This window comes from Maniola hyperantus, chromosome Z (assembly GCF_902806685.2).
Source record: "Maniola hyperantus chromosome Z, iAphHyp1.2, whole genome shotgun sequence".
Taxonomy (NCBI): domain Eukaryota; kingdom Metazoa; phylum Arthropoda; class Insecta; order Lepidoptera; family Nymphalidae; genus Maniola; species Maniola hyperantus.
In genome coordinates, this window is record NC_048564.1 from 1254101 (window position 1) to 1271984 (window position 17884).

The following is a 17884-nucleotide window of genomic DNA, read 5'->3' on the forward strand; positions in this document are numbered from 1 at the left end:
TTTGACTTTGACTTTGGATTAGCGGGCTGAAGTGGCAATGGGCAGGTCATGTCTGTCGCAGAACCGACGGCCGATGGGGCAGACGTGTTCTGGAGTGGAGACCGCGTACCGGTAAGCGCAGTGTGGGACGACCCCCAGCCCGCTGGGCCGATGACCTGAAGAAGGTGGTGGGGAGCGGGTGGATGAGGAAGGCTGAGGACCGTGTTTGGTGGCGCGCTCTTGGAAAGGCCTATGTCCAGCAGTGGACGCAAACAGGCTGATGGATTGGATTGGATTGGAAAGCGTTCTCTCTGTCACTCATACCTATATGACGTTTTATCGATCTCAACGACATAGACAACGCTCTACAAATCCGCTGTCTCCTTCTGAAGGTCGATGTACATTATATTCTGCCATCTGAACACCTCCGTGAGCCGCGGCTGACAGGGCCGCGACTTATAGGTTTGCACAGTCATTTGGGACTTAGAAACGCGGCTTGCGAGGTATCTCTCGGACATAGTGCGAGCTCAAGGCTACGTCCGCAACTTACGTCTAACAGTTTGCACTATGTATTATCCAGGTCCCTCCTGTCAGCCGGGTCCAATAATGTTTCTAGTCTGTAAAAGATATCAGCCGGATTTCTGTCTATCTTTTTCTTTATTCAATGTGATGCACTAATAACACAGTAGCCTAATAAGCTGGAATGTCGATGCTGTAACATTGTTCGAGCAGACAGAAATCAAGAGCAAGGCCGGAAGGCGGCGTCAGAGCTCCTACCTACTTATAGTCCGCGATAGGTTTTTGTTAAAGAATATTAGCCAATGGTGACTAATATTCCCCTTTCCGCTCCAACTAAGCGTTAAGCTTGTGCTAGGAGTAGGTACGACAATAGTGCAACGGTTGGGGTTTGAACCGGCAACCTTTCGGATTTCGGTCTTTAACCGTTAAGCTATTGAGGCTCTAAAGGTTGAGATGGCAAGATGACAAGTGGTACAGACGGCGTCTGCAAAAATAACTAACCTCCATGTTTCGCAGTGGATCATCATCATCATCATGAACGATCCCAATCCACTACTGAGTACGGGTCTCCTCTCAGAATGAGAAAGCTTAGGCCATAGTTTGCCACGCTGGCCCAGTGCGGAATGACACACATCTTAGAGAACATTAAGGGGAATCTCATGCATGCAGGTTTCCTCACGATGTTTTCCTTCTATTTAATTGCTTAACTACGAAAAGATAGAGGTCGCGCTCAAACCTGCAACCTATGGGATAGAAGAATACAAGGAGACAGACGTCTTAACCACTAAACCCGGGGTCGGCAAGTAATTTTAAGTGGGGTCCGGATACTACTATTTTATCGTATTATATATTATCCTATAGTAATAATGACGTGACAGGTGAATTATGTGAATCGTGACGTCATTCAAAGCACGCGTAAAATGGCGGCGTTTTTTTAACAGATCAAATGTAGCAATGTTTTCAATATTATTTAAAAAAAATTAAGCATTTCAAACAATATTTATATTTTTTATTACTACTATTACCTTAGCGATAGAGGTAAGAAAACTAACTAGTGCAATCTACTTAGCTTGATTTTTGGTGGGCAAAAATATAACGGTAACTTTCTGTGATGCAACTGGCCGTAAGTATAGTTAGTTGACGTTCACTTAATAGAAATGTTTTTGTTTGTTAGCTTAGTTAATGACATAAATTAATTCAGTTTCAATGCTACGTAGTTGCATTGAATTCTATTGGTCGTAAATAACATTATTTATTAGCTAAGGCAAACATCTAAGGAAAATGTTTCAAGAAAAAATATACTTCCATTGTAGTGATCATGAGCGATTTAAGAAATTTTTAAAATAAACGATAGCTTTGCGTAAATCTACATTTACCAATAATAGTAGGTGACAAGTCGAGGTGGCAATCGGGGTGGGGACACACCGGACACTCGCACAGCTGCCGCGTCAACCCGGTGCGGGATAGCCGGAATCGAACCCCCGGACCTAAGATTAGAAAGTGGACGTCCTAACCACTAGGCTATCATACCTCATTTGGCTGCCATATAAATCAAAAAGAGTAATTACATAATCTCGTACGGACCCAGTCGTGTGCGAGTTCGACTCGGACTTGACACGTTTTTATCAATTTTTTTTATTGAATGATATTATAGGTAGGTATTTAATAGCATCTGCGACACTATTGGCTTACTTTTTATTTCTATAATTGCCTTTTTAAAACGGTTCTTGTTTTGGAGAAACCCACTTTAGGTAGTTAGTTGGCTAAAGCTAAGTTCAGAAAGAGCGAAATCGCCGCGAATTTGCTATCATATTAGTGACTAGCTGATGCCCACGACTTCGTCCGCGTGGATTTAGATTTTTAAAAATCCCGTGGGAACTCTTTGGTTTCCCGGGATAAGAAGTAGCCTGTGTCACTTTGCAGGTCTATATCTACCTATACCTACCCATGTAAAAAATCACGTCGATCCGTTGCTCTGTTGCGACGTGATTGAAGGACAAACCAACAAACCAATAAACCAACAAACGAACAAACAAATACACTTTCACATTTATAATATGGGTACTGATGTGTGAGTGAGTGAGGCATCTTCTCGACAAGCGCACTCCAACCTGGACCTTATCGTAGCTTTATAATAAGCGCGATTGTCGTCAAGCGCAAGTCTATCTTGCAAAAAGTCGACCAAGTACGAGTTAACTCGCGCACCGAGGGTGCCGTACTACAGTTGGATTTTTTCGACATTTTGCACGATATAAATCAAAAACGAATGCATAAAAATAAACAGAAATCTGTTTAAGAATATGCAGGTAAAGCCCTTTCAAATAAAATACCCCCACTTGGTATATTAGCCGTACCTACTTTGAAAATTGAAAATAATTACTAATTATTTTTTCATGACATTTTTTTTGTGTGATATTGTAACCACAAAAATTCACGGTTTTCGGATTTTCCCTTTACGTGTGCCTACCTACCAATCTGGGTCAACGGGAAGTTAATTTGTTTCACGGATTCTTGACAGACAATAAAGCGATCCTATAAGGGTTCTCTTTTTCCTTTTGAGGTACGGAATGGAGAATTCGTGGCTCTATCTGAACATTGCCTAAATTGTAGCAGCGTATAAACCCATTGGGCAACGTACTGAGACCTTTACTTTCAAGTCTTTAGATTTATGTTCTCAATGCCGGCCGGTGCCGATAGCCAACTCACCGATTTAGGATTAACTCGTTTCCTAACATTTTAATATTAGCCAGTTTATACCAGTTACAACTGGTATAGCAAAACTAATGGTAGTTTATTTGTTTTAATCACAAGTGGGTTTAGGTATTAACGAAACATAATTTAAGCTCGTGACATACATATAAATAATAATAAATAGAAAACTTAATCTAAACCAAATTGGAAAGGACACCTTAATTTTAATAGCTGTTACCTATAATTTTATTAATTACTAGCTTAATGCTCGCGACTTCATCCGCGTGGACTACACAAATTTTAAACCCCTATTTCACCCCCTTAGGGGTGGGGTTTTCAAAAATCCTTTCTTAGCGGATGCCTACGTCATAGTAGCTATCTGCATGCCAAATTTCAGCCCGATCCGTCCCGTAGTTTGAGCTGTGCGTTGATACTTATTAGATCAGTCAGTCAGTCACCTTTTCCTTTTATATATTTAGATTATTGAGTATGATGAGGAAAAATATCAAGCCTAGACAAACTGCAGGTAAAGTTTTGGTAAGCTGTTCGCATAGCACAAATCGCAACGCAAAAAACTACAAGTAAAAATAAGGTACGTTCATTCGCATTGCAATTAAAAAAAACTGGCCAAGTGCGAGTCAGGCTCGCGCAATGAGGGTTCCATACTACAGTCGTATTTTTTCGACATTTTTCACGATAATTCAAAAACTATGATGCATAAAAATAAATAAAAATATGTTTTAGAATGTACAGGTGAAGACCTTTCATATGATACCCCACTTGATATAGTCACTCACTTCGAAAGTTGAAAATACTAATTATTAGTTCATGACCACAATTTAATTTTTTTTTGTGTGATCTAACCCTAAATTCACGGTTTTCAGATTTTTCCCCAAATGTCAGCTATAAGATCTACCTACCTGCCAAATTTCATGATTCTAGGTCAACGGGAAGTATCCTGTAGCTTTCTTGACAGGCATGACAGACAGACAGACAGACAGACAGACAGACAGACAGACTTTCGCATTTATAATATTAGTATGGATTAGTATAATAATAAGTATAATATTCCGCACTAATTAAACTATAAGGCTCCCGCTATAGTAGGTAGTCTGCTTTGCTTTAACTTAGTAGGTCTAAAATGTGTTCCTAGACAATTTCCCCAAATACCAGCTATAAGATGTACCTACCTGCCAAATAAAAAATAAAAAATAAAACAGACAGACAACAAAGTGATCCTATAAGGGTTCCGTTTTTCCATTTGAGGTACGGAACCCTAAAAATGACACTAAACTACAAAATTCTTTCCCATTAAAAACAGTACTGTGACTCACAGACAACGCACAGCCTAATCTGGTGGACCTAGGTCCTAGAGATTTGAGAAAATATTCATAGGCACCCTATAGGTACCAAGTACTTAAGGCCAATGTCTTTTCGATTGGCTGACGACGCCACTACTCGAAATTCCTTCGCCAATAGCCTAGACTACCACTCGCAGTAATCGGTCACACTTTAGCAATAATTGATAAGTTATCAATGAACTTATCGAATAGCGCAAACTATTGATTTGTACCGAAAACTTTCACTTTATTATATTAAGTACTAAATTTTTTTTAATTTTTCTCTCCGTAAGAACCATCCCCGTACTTCAAGGAATATTATGAAAAAAGAATTAGCGAAATCGGGTCAGCTGTTCTCGAGATTTGCGATCAGCAACACATTTAGCGTATAGCGTAAGATTAGTAATATTTATTTTAATACAAATTGTTTTTTTTTACTTTCATTTATTTATATAATACCTATATTCTAGTCATAGTATAATTATTAAATAAGAAAATTACAAATCAAAAATATCATCTAAACCACCGTACTAGGCAGGTTGCCTAAAACACTAGCTGCGTTACCTCGTTGAATGGCCAGACTAATATTCTGACAAATTGCCTCTGCCAGGAATCGAACCGGGGACCTCCCACTTATACAACTACAGCGCTCACCACTGCGCCAGAGAGATCATCATTATTATGTATCTCTCAGTATGGCGTGTGAAATTAGCATAATAATTGCGTAATAGATGTAGTTTATCTGCTTCGTCGTGTCATGGCCGACCAGCCTCGGGTAACTCCCGTCTTTATTTCTACAGTTTTATACGATAGAACAGACGACATCAAACGTGTCTCAGGGAGCCGCTGGATTCAGGCGGCTCAAGACTGCGACGTGTGGAAGTCCCTACAAGGGGCCTATGTCCAGCTGTGTTCACGGTTTAAATAGTTTTTATTTCACTTATTTAATCATCATCATGATCAACCCGCCGCCGCATCAATACAGAGCATGGGTCTCCTCTCAGAGTGAGAAGGGTTTTGGCCATAGTCTACCACGCTGGCCATGTGCGGATTGGCAGACATTTCACTTAAGTATTTGGTACAGAATAAACCTCGTTCAAGTCGTACATTGTACATGTCTCACACCCGGCTTTACTCACGTGTTGAGTCGACGTTAGCCCGTTTTAACGCTAAAATAACTTCGTACATGTACCTAAATGTAATAAATAACGTATACCTATTAAGTATATTTTGATAATTTTATTTCATAATCTTAATATATAAAAGGAAAAATAATAAATAAATAAAATAAATAAAAATCTTTTTTATTCGTATAAACTTTTACAAGTACTTACGAATAGTTGGATGCATCTACCACTGGTTCGGAATGCCTTTGTTGGTTGGTTTGAAAAGGTGACTGACTGACTGATCCATCAACGCACAGCTCAAACTACTGGACGGATCGAACTGAAATTTGGCATGCAGATAGCTATTATGATGTAGGCATCCGCTAAGAAAGGATTTTTGTAAATTCAACCCCTATAGGGGTTAAATAGGGTTTAAAATTTGTGTAGTCCACGCGGACGAAGTCGAGGGCATAAGCTAGTAATTTATATGCAAGAAGTTTTTTATGAAGGCATAACACTGTGGATGTTGAGTTGAGAATTTGCCGACCGGTATTTTGATAAAAAATATGGAAATTACTTAAGGAAAACAAGACTGTCTCAAAGGCATGCCAATAGTACTTATGCTTTGAGCTTCGTTAAAATTGTCTTGACTTGTACAATATAAATAATACAACAAGGTGTTTCGATTGCGCCATTTAATTGCAATTAATGCTATTGTATTGCAGGTAACTGAGACTTGATGTTATTCATTGCAGTCAACAATATAGAAATTGTTGATGGTAGATTGTTGGTCATGATTTTAGATAGGGCCGATATTCAATCCATTTTTCAGATTCCATAGTAGGTATAGTGCAGTCAAAATAAACTGGCGTGTTTCCACATGAGACCGTTATTAACAATAACAATAGGATTAAGTCGTGGCGGCTGAATTCAAGAGTATCAACACTATACGGTTGAACCGGCTCCTTTAAAAATGAATGGGCTCTAAGAGTGTTTGGTTTATTACCCCTATTGTTTAGGTGGCATGTTGAATGTAATCCTATCGTTATTGCTAATGACGCTCTCAAGTGGAAACACGCCAGTTTATTTTGAATGCTCTATACGTCTAATGTAAGGAATCCCTTTAGTTTCATCTAGTCTGCACGTCCGTCTATTTATGTCTATGTGCCACAGCCAGAGACTATAATATTTATTAGTTTACTCCTCCATGGCCCCAGACATTACAATAAATTAAAAATAATAAGTAGCTGAAAAGTTGAAATTTAGCATACCTGTGTAGTTATAGAGCCCTAGGTTAATGCTATCTACAAAGAGGCATACAGATAGGCAAGTATATTATAATTTAAAAAAATATCAGCGAACCTACTAAGCATGACAAGCGAGAACAAAAAACCTTTTTATCCCCTCGAGCAATATCTTTGTGAATAGGTATTCTAAATATACAAAAGGAAAAGGTGACTGACTGACTAACTGATCTATCAACGCACAGTTCAAACTACTGGACAGATCAGGCTGAAATTTGGCATGCAGATAGCTATTATGACGTAGGCATCCGCTAAGAAAGAATATTTGAAAATTCAATCCCTGGGGATGAAAAAGAGGTTTGAAAGTTGTATCGTGCACGCGGACGAAGTCGGAAGCATAAGCTAGTTTAAATAGATTGATTTTTGAAAACATGCCACTACGGAATTGACTTCTGGTGCTTCTGACACGCACTTCACCAGTTATTAACTAACGAATGAAGAGTTTCTTACAGTTTTTGTTCTAGTTTGTTTGAATGTAGCAAAAAATACTTTAGAGTTTAAATCAATTGGTTCTTGTTTAAATAGGCGATTACCTTGAAAATTAATGATGTACCTAGTTACTTGATGTTTGTTAGCAGTTTAGCACCTCTATCTTTTCGGAATTACCTATGTGAGTTGGAGCAATTAAATATCACTTGCTTTAATATTAACGATACAGGAAAACATCGTGGGGAAACCTGCGTGCCTTATAGTTATCCATAATGAGCTGAAAGGTGTGTGGAATCTATTAATTCTGTTCCTCATCTCATTCTGAGTGAAGACTCGTGCTCACCCGCACAAACACACAAACACACAAACTATTTCTCTCTTATTTACGGTTACATTTTTATTTACTTAAGGTATTACATAGGTATTTACTTATAATTTAATTAGTACAGCCCCTCCGCTATCTTAAATTTTTATTATATCCTCTACCCTAAGGGTAGAGAACACAGCCATATAATAAAACCAGCTGATGCCCGCGACTTCGTACGCGTGCATTTAGATTTTTAAAAATCCCGTGGGAATTCTTTGATTTCCCGGGATGAAAAGTAGCCTATGTCACTCTCCACGTCTTTAACTATACCCATGCAAAAAAACACGTCGATCCGTTGCTATGTTGCGACGTGATTGAAGGACAAACCAACAAACCAATAAATCAACAAACAAACACACTTTCGCATTTATAATATGGGTAGTGAATAGAGAAGCTTGGATTTGACTCGCTCCAGCAATGCACGGGGCTGCAATGGCTTGTATAGTATGGTATATAATAACATTGTAAATTGAAAAATTAAAAAGAGCAACTGCTGAGTTTCTTGCTGGTTCTTCTCGGTAGAAACGGCATTCCGAAGCAGTGGTAAATTAAACTACCTGACGATTCAAAAGCACTTGTAAAGTTTACTTGAATATATATTTTATTCTATTAAAACATAACTAGCGACCCGCCCCGGCTTCGCATGGGTGCATCGTAGATACTAATGTGGTGTCATTGAGGTGTCGTTGCCTCGGAAACTCTCAAATGAGAGGATTTCTTTCCCACCTAATTCACATTACTTCAATTTCTCTAGGGATCTCTAATTTTTTGAGAGTTAAACTATAGCTATAAACCTTCCTCTTGAATCACTCTATCTATTGGTGAAAACCGCATTAAAATCCGTTGCGCAGTTTAAAAGATCTACGCTTTCATACATACATACATACATCCAGACGCGGGTAGCGACTTTATTTTATACTATACAGCGTTTTTTTTTTTTTTTTAAAGAATATTAGCCATATTAAATGATTAATATTCCCCTTTCCTCTCCTATTAAGCGTCAGGCTTGTGCTAGGAGTAGGTACGACAGTAGTGCAACGGGCGGGGTTTGAACCGTCGACCTTTCGGTTTTCAGTCCACTCCTATACCGGTTGAGCTATTGAGGCTCATGATGATGATCATAAGATCTATTACATCGATGAAACATACTCGATTCCGTGCCTCACCCGAGTACCGCGTAGTTACCGCGCCAGTTAATTAGCCAGTTACCGCGTGATGGAGGCGCTAACCGACCTTGCTAACTTATCACACTCTTGCACCGCGGGTTACTGATCGACGTACTTACAAACTCATTTTCCTTAGCTCACTTAAATCGGAAACACCTCGTTTCTCGCAGGTTTAAACTATCCATGTATATAAATGCGTAGGTAAGTGTGTTTGTTTTTTAGGGTTCCGTACCTCAAAAGGTTAAACGGAACCCTTATCTGTCAAGAAACCTACACTCTACAGGGTACTTCCCGTTGACCTAGAACCATGGCAGGCAGGTAGGTCTTATTGGAGACATTAGGAGAAAAATCTGAAAACCGTGAATTTGTAATTACGTCACACAAAAAAATAATTAAATTATGGTTATGAACTAATAAACAGATGGGTCGTGAAAAGCTAGCAGACAGACACACTTTCGCATTTATAATAGGTATTAGGTACGGAAGTATGGATTTACTGCGGACGAAGTCGCAGGCAAAAGTTAGACAATTTAATAAAAACTATTGGACCTAATAAAACGTAGCTCTATGAGTGTTTTTAAAATTACTATAATAAGTATGTTAACTCCCCGGAAATTCTACACGGAAATAATATTATACGTAGGAAACCATGTAGCAGAAAAAAAAACCGGCCAAGTGCGAGTCAGGCTCGCGCAATGAGGGTTCCGTACTACAGTCGTATTTATTCGACATTTTGCACGATAATTCAAAAACTATGATGCATAAAAATAAATAAAAATCTGTTTTAGAATGTACATGTGAAGACCTTTCATATGATACCCCACTTGATATATTCCCTCACTTGGAAAGTTGAAAATACTAATTATTAGTTCATGACCACAATTTAATTTTTTTTGTGTGATCTAACCCTAAATTCACGGTTTTCAGATTTTACCCCAAATGTCAGCTATAAGAGATCTACCTACCTGCCAAATTTCATGATTCTAGGTCAACGGGAAGTATCCTGTAGCTTTCTTGACAGGCAGACAGACAGACAGACAGACAGACAGACAGACAGACAGACAGACAGACTTTCGCATTTATAATATTAGTATGGATTAGTATAATAATAAGTATAATATTCCGCACTAATTAAACTATAAGGCTCCCGCTATAGTAGGTAGTCTGCTTTGCTTTAACTTAGTAGGTCTAAAATGTGTTCCTAGACAATTTCAAAATTAATTTAACTTGCTCCAAGAAGCTCCAAGTTACAGTTGTGGCAGCATTAGATTTTCCTTTGTGGAACACGTAATAACAAACGTGATTAAAGATTAATTTATTTAAAAGAAATAGGAACATTAAGGATTACCCAGTTTGCTCATTTATTACGCCACTCAATTTGCATATTGTTATAAATTTATTAAATTAATGGGCATTAGGTGTTAATTATTAAGAAGAATTTACCTTCATAAGCGTTTGTTAATGTGATCATGGAAAAAATATCTGTACCTACCTAAGACATTGTTTTTTAATTTTTAAAACGCTATAGGCAAGTACAGTACGCAGCAGAAAGTAATGTACATCGACCTTTAGAAGGAGATAGCAGATTTGTAGACTGCATCATCACTTACCACCACGTGAGATTGCAGTCAACGGCTAAGTTGTATCTAAATTTAAAAAAACCAGCCAAGTGCGAGTCAGGCTCGCGCAACGACGGTTCCGTAATACAGTCGTATTTTTTCGACATTTTGCACGACAATTCAAAAACTATGATGCATATATAAAAATAAATAAAAATCTGTTTTAGAATGTACAGGTGAAGACCTTTCATTTGATACCCCACTTGATATAGTTATCTTACTTCAAAAATTTAAAATACTAATTATGAGTTCATACTATAAAGATTACAGACACTTCATGATAACAATTTAATTTTTTTGTGTGATGTTACCACCTACCTACCTGCCAAATTTCATGATTCTAGGTCAACGGGAAGTACCCTGTAGGTTTCTTGATAGACCGATAGACAGACTAACAACAAAGTGATCCTATAAGGGTTCCGTTTTTCCTTTTGAGGTACGGAACATTAAAAATTATGAAATTTATCAGTAAAATTAGGTACTCACGTTCCTTATGACTTATGAGATTAGAGAAATATTTTATTAGTGGTCGCTCGGATTATGTTTTTGGCAATGATGTTGTTGGATTGTGTGTAAAATTAGCCTTTCAATACATTACCTACCTAACAGGCGGAGCTCGCATATGGTACTTTGCAGCCATTAATCTTCTGTAAATGGTGTACGTACTATGAAGCAGTCTCAATCCACGGGTGTCTGTGTAATCATCTACACCTCATCAGTCCCGCAAATTACTAACGCGCGTGGCTGCTATGTTAGTGACCTCTGCACTAGGCTGAAGTTTCGAGTTGATGGCAGGTATATTTTTATTGCAGCTGACGTCAAAATGACGTCATTTCGATGTTAATGAGACATGGTTCCGGCGCAATAGCAATTTGCGGGACTTATAGGTATAACAACTTACGAACAAGTCAAATTGGTATAAAAAACTTTTAGTAAACAAAATTTATTTTCAACCTTGTTATTTAGCTCACTAAATAAATATCTATATTTATTAAAGCAGTTCATTACAATGACGCTAGTATAAAGGTAAAAAAAAAATTGTGACGTAAGTTATCATATAAGGACACAGGAAAACCCTAGCGTGTAAAATAACTGGGCCAGCGTCAAGCCTCTTCCATGTCGTAACAAAGTTGTCTATTAGTTTTCCTTTAACTCGAATCCAACAAACAGTAACAATAGGGTCTTGGACAATAGTCATAAAATGATGTGATTTTTGTATACTTAGTGGTAGTTTATTGTAAAAGAGAATAATTTAAAAATCATGATTTTTTATATCTAACTTTACCGTTTTGATAGAAATCTCGAACCTCAGACTCAATTTTAGGACAGTTTTAGGCGGTTTTGCTTGATAATGGGTTCAAGATTCAATCCGCGTGCCAAAAACGTGCGGATTCATGAAAAAAGTATTTTGATCAGTAGTGTAAGTACACTGTTGTGTTTGCCAGCTCCTTACTATATATTATAATACTATAACTAGTAGCCTATGTATTAATTTAGGCTGTAACTTATAAGCCTATATACCTTTTCTGCAAATCCGCACTGGGCCAGCTGGGCGGACTATGGCCTAAACCCTTTTCATTCTGAGAGGAGACTTGTGCTCAGAAGTGGGTCGGTAATGGGTTGATCATGATGATGATAAGCTATCTTCATTCCAAATTTCAGCCAAACTGTTTTAGTGGCGTGAAGAAGAGATTTAAATCTGTGAATTTAGTTTTAATTTAGAGATCCCACGTGTTTGGGATGCAACGTGTGCAGATACTTTAGCTGCATACCACATGAAAACCTTCATGGGAGCTTCATATTCGTGCCTTTTGGTGTGGAGGCCTTGGGGCCGTGGAGCCTGGGGGCTCGAGCTCTTCTTGAGGAGATTCCGAAAAGGGTTGTCGAGTCAACCGGGGACCCGACAGCCGGCAAAGGGTCAGGGTTTGACCTTGGTCAAATAATTAGTTTGGCCATCCAAAGGGGTAAAGATGTCAGCATCTTGGGTACAATGCCTCGCTGCGGTGGTCTCGATGAGGTTTACGATTTTATTTTATTTATTTAATTTTAATTTAATGTTGTTTTTTAGATTTAAGTTTATAAATAAATTATGCTTAACTAAAAATTAAAAAAACGAATTTAGAGATTCTGAACAATAGAATTAGCCACAGGACTCCAATATTATAGTTAGAGCAAGAGGACAAACGTGGGTTAGCAAAATGTAATATGGATGTAAAGATGAAAAAACGACTTGGCCCCAGTCCAACGACGTCCGCTAATGTTATATTATGAGACGGTATGTGGAAATTTAAGAAAATTGCGCGAACACACTGGCTATAAAGTGACTGGTCGTCATCAACAACATAATCAACCCATCGCCGGCTCACTACAGAGCACGGATCTATTCTCAGAGTGAGAAGAGTTTTGGGTATAGTCTACCACGCTGGCCTAGTGCGGATTGACAGACTTCACACATCTTTGAGAACATTATGGAAAACTCTCAGGCATGCAGGTATGTTGTAGATATAATGAAGAACTATGCTCGTACGTTTTAATTTTTAAGAAATATTGATTATGTGTTAAATGTTATTAAGTATAGCGATTTCAAGAATAAAATGTAGGCAAACGCCTACTGGACTTACAACTTTATCTTTCACGAAGAGAAGGCAGCGAAGCGGCGGCGGCGGTGAAACAGATACCTAGCATTTTCAGATTGCCTTGAGAATATTATGGAAAACCGTCAGCCTAAATTTTCATAAAAAAAGCGATAACGTTTTTTCCCCGTAAATGTAGTCCAATTTTTATAATTTTTAGAAATGTAGATAGATTTATAATGAAGAACTATGCTCGTTCGTTTTAATATTTTTTTTAAAGAAATATTGTGGCCAATTCCGTTGTACACAATCTCTAAACTAAACTAAAATGGCACGTTAAATCTATTGCTATCCCTTTCATAATGTTGCCTGCAGCAAAGGATAGCACTAGATTTAGACCTCCTAATTTAGTTTAGTTTAGAGATTGTGTACAAGAGAATCGGCACCATTGCTTATTTTAAATATTGCTACTATAGCATCTAAATATTCATATTTTTGACCTAAAAACTTTCTTGAGTATTTTTTTTAATTTATTGCCATGCACACCCGCACATCATCCGCGCTTACCCGGGTGCTGACTCGGTGCGGGCGAGCGCGCGCAGAGGCTGTGCGGGTGTGCGGGCATTCCCTCCCCGATTGCCACCTCGACCTGTTGCGTATTATAGGTACTAAGTTAGTAAAGTTGTATTAAACTGCATTAAGGAGCTAAATGAGTTATAGTTGTGAAACAAATTTCAACAGCTTCTGAACAACGGCGTTGACTCACCATATCTGCTATCAAAAATATCTTTAAGGTGCCCACGGGTTAACTCCCGGCATCGGAAACTGTTTCATATTGCACCAAGTAAGACTAAACACGCTGATAACACATTCATACGACGAAGTTGCAACCAAGCTAATCATCTATTCGCGAAAAGTGATATTTTTCATCTCTCTCTCCATAGGTATAAATTAGCAATTAAGGATGTTATATCAAATTCTGCCTAGTTATAGTTATTACTTTAGTCGAGTTTAGTTCTGTGTTCCATAAGTTTACCTACCTAGTTAGTTTTAAATACTCTGTGCCTAGTTTTTCATACGCATACTACTTATGCCCGTGTGTTGTGGACATAATTTTTTATTATAAGTGTTAATTTCTCATTGGAGACTGCTTTGGTTTAAGTGTTTTTATATATATACTGGGGCCGATTCTCTTGTACACAATCTCTAAACTAAACTAAAATGACACGTCTAAATCTATTGTTATCCCTCTCATAATGTTGCTTGCGGAAAAGGATAGCACTAGATTTAGACCTGTTAATTTAGTTTAGTTTAGAGATTGTGTACAAAAGAATCGGCCCCATTATCTAGTTAACTAATTGTATCTGTTTGTCTCTACAAAATAAAATAAATTAAATTAAATTAAATTTTTTCTTTAGAACTAGGAGTCGTTTGATTAGGTAGGTAGGTACTAATTAGGGACCCGATCGGCAAATGATAAATTCTTAAAACCCTTATTAATTTTGCATCATTAATTTTCAAATAACCTGTGAAATACGAAGAATAAATTATTATGACTACGATCTACTCTACTATGACTTTACCTTATTGCATAGTGTAGGTAGGTTAGGTACCTAATACATATAGTCCACGACAGGTCGAGATGGCAATCGGGGTATAAGATGGGGGGATGCCCCGCACACCGGCCCGTTACCCGCACTCGCCCGCGCTGGGTTGGCGCGGGGGCTATGTGTGTGCGGAGCTTTCCTCCCCGATTGTCATCTCGACCTGTCCCGTATTTATACCTAACCTAATATCTAAGACCTGATGGATTGACGCTGGTTCCCTAGGAACGGGGACGGGCGCTAATGTGGGTTGCATCGTGCGTTGACACATTGGCCCCGTGTCATATCAGGGAGACAGCAGCAGAAATGGCTGAAAACGGCAACGGATCAGCCTGGCTGTTTACCGCGGAAATGCAGTAATTCAGTATTCTTGGCAGCATTCCACGCAGGTATGATTTGTATAGTAATTAGATAAGACTAGCTTTAAGTTTTATACAGGTATACGGTACAGCTGTAGTGAATCACGAAGTTTTTTGGTATGAAAAAATATTTTGCGTGTTTTTATTCTTGACAGACACGACAGACAGACAGACAACGAAGTGATCCTACAAGGGTTCCTTTTTCCTTTTGAGGTACGGAACCCTAAAAAATAAATCAAATCTTTGTGCCCTTTGTAAATCTAGCATCGGCAGCTTGTGAATGCGGCACTGACATTGAGTTTCGGCTTCTGTCCGCAGTTTATTTACGTCCGGCCGTGAGACTAGCCGTTCACTCGTCCACAGTAGCAACCTAGATCGAAATACCATCGCTGACTACTAGTTAGAACTCATTAAAAAAAATTTTTTTTTCTTCGCTAGCTGTACATCAGGCCCCCAATTGTGTAAGAATAACCATTTCATCGTTATCGTAATCATCAAGAAATTCTGCCCTTTGATTGGCTGTGAAAAAATGTAAACAGCGAATCAACCAATCAAAGGGTAGAATTTGTTGACGATTACGATAGCGATGAAATCGTTATTCATAACACAATTGGGGGCTGATTTACTAGTTTTTAGGGTTCCGTACCTCAAGAGGAAAAACGGAACGGAACTGACAGACAGACAGACAGACAACAAAGTGATCCTATCCCTTATAGGATCACTTTGTTGTCTGTCTGTCTGTCTGTCAGGAAACCTATAGGGTACTTCCCGTTGACCTAGAATCATGAAATTTGGTATAAAGTTAGGTTTTATAGCAGACATGAGGTATTCAAATTTTCAAGTCCATAATTGTTACTTTGAAACTACACGTTTCCATAGACAGATTATTTTATGTAAACTTCGTCGAGTTCAATTAATGAGAGGTTAATGTTCAAATTGGAACCAAATTTTTTTCATCTGGCAACGACACGAACAAATTTTGCTGAAAATGCGCCAACCCTAAGAGCACTCACCTTGCTCAATGGTCTGACTGCTCAGCACCAACAATTGGATGTTTTCAATATTAGTTTATGTGAATTCTATAAAATATGTATCCTATGTAACTTCTGACTCGGTATGCGATTTGGCGATGCTGTAAGCATACCGAGAATATTCTTTAATAAATTAATAAATCAAACTAGGTTTGTATGGAGATCGCTGAGAAGCGTGCGGGAAACTTCTCTTAAAAGTGTCTCAAACTCTAATAGAGATTTTTTAGTTTTCAAAACTGTGTTTCAAAGTGATTCTCTCTCAGCATCATGCTATATTCTTTTTTATTTATATATTCAGATACAAGTTAGCCCTAGACTGCAATCTCACCTGGTGGTAAGTGATGATGCAATTGTATGCAGCATACATATCACTTTCGTCACTGGCAGCAAGCGTGCCGTAGCTTGGTGGTTAGAGCGTCGGGCGCGATCCCAGGAGACGCGGGTTCGATTCCTGCCGGTCCGCAATCCATACTAATATTATAAATGCGAAAGTGTGTCTGTCTGTCTGTCTGCTAGCCTTTCACGGCCCAACCGTTAAACCGATTTTGACAAAATTTGGTACAGAGATAGCTTGCTTTTTATCCCGGAAAATTAAAGAGTTCCCACGGGACTTTTAAAAACCTAAATCCACGCGGACGAAGTCGCGGGCATCAGCTAGTTTTTGATATGTATTTAAAATTATTTAATAAACTATAAGTACCTACGTATAAACCTTCCCCTTGAATAACTCTAACTATTGATGATAATCCGTTGCGTAGTTTAAAAGATCTAAGCGTACGGAGGGACAGACGGCGAGTGTAGAGATTTACATTAATAAGTTTATGGGCTAGCAACGCGAAGCCAGCTAGTGATTCATAATTTTTTTTATGTACTTGTAGTTTTCGACCGTGTTTTCGAGTAGGTATTTAAGGTTCGTGATCATAATCATCATCATCTAAATTTTCAAACCATCGCCGGGTCTTCTCTCAGAATGAGAAGGATTTAGGCCATAATCCAACATCATAGAGAACTCTCATACATGCAGGTTTCCTCACGATATTTTCCTTTGCCGTTCAACTTTTTTTTTTCTTTTTTATTCAGATACAAGTTAGCCCTTGACTGAAATCTCACCTGGGAGTAAGATGGTAGCGGGCTAACATGGAAGGGGTATGGCAGTTGCTTTCAAGCAAGTGATATTAAATTGCTTATTTATTACCTACGCACAAAACTTCTAAAAGTAGAGCTGCGTGCCCACTAACTAAACTAGGGCCCACCGAATAGTATAGGCGTAACCATTAGGATGTTATCACCGCTTTAGGTGTCTAATCACTACCCCCATAATATAAATGTGCAAGTAAACCCTTCAATCACGTCGCAACGGAGCACCGGATAGACATGATTGTTTGGATGGTTAAAGACCTGGAGAGTGGCATACTTAGGCAACTATTTATCCCAGAAAATCATAGAGTTCCCACGGGATTTTTAAAAACCTTAATCAACGCGAACGGAGTTGCGGGCATCAGCCAGTAAACAAATATACAAAAAATCTGACTCAAGGTACTTAGGTATACATTCGATCAATAAAAAGATCGAAGGACTCTACAAACAAATCACGAATAAGCGGTTTTCCGGTATTAATTATGATTTATTTATAATATCTACATATTAGGAATACACAACAAAACCTTGCGATTTATACCAAACTCGAAACGTACCTACGTATTTTTTTTGTTTATCATATCATCCGCCATGTTGGATTTGTCATGACGTCATAATATTACAGCCTCGCAGGACGCTAATTTATGCAAAGCCAACTTT

The 17884-nt window shown here is 38.3% G+C and overlaps 1 protein-coding gene across 1 annotated transcript in view; it reads right to left on the reverse strand.

Moving 5' to 3' along the window:
* LOC117995492 (proton-coupled amino acid transporter-like protein CG1139) overlaps nt 1–17884 on the reverse strand; it is a 71498-nt gene that overhangs the window by 52499 nt on the left and 1115 nt on the right. The gene's annotated exons all lie outside the window — the stretch shown is intronic.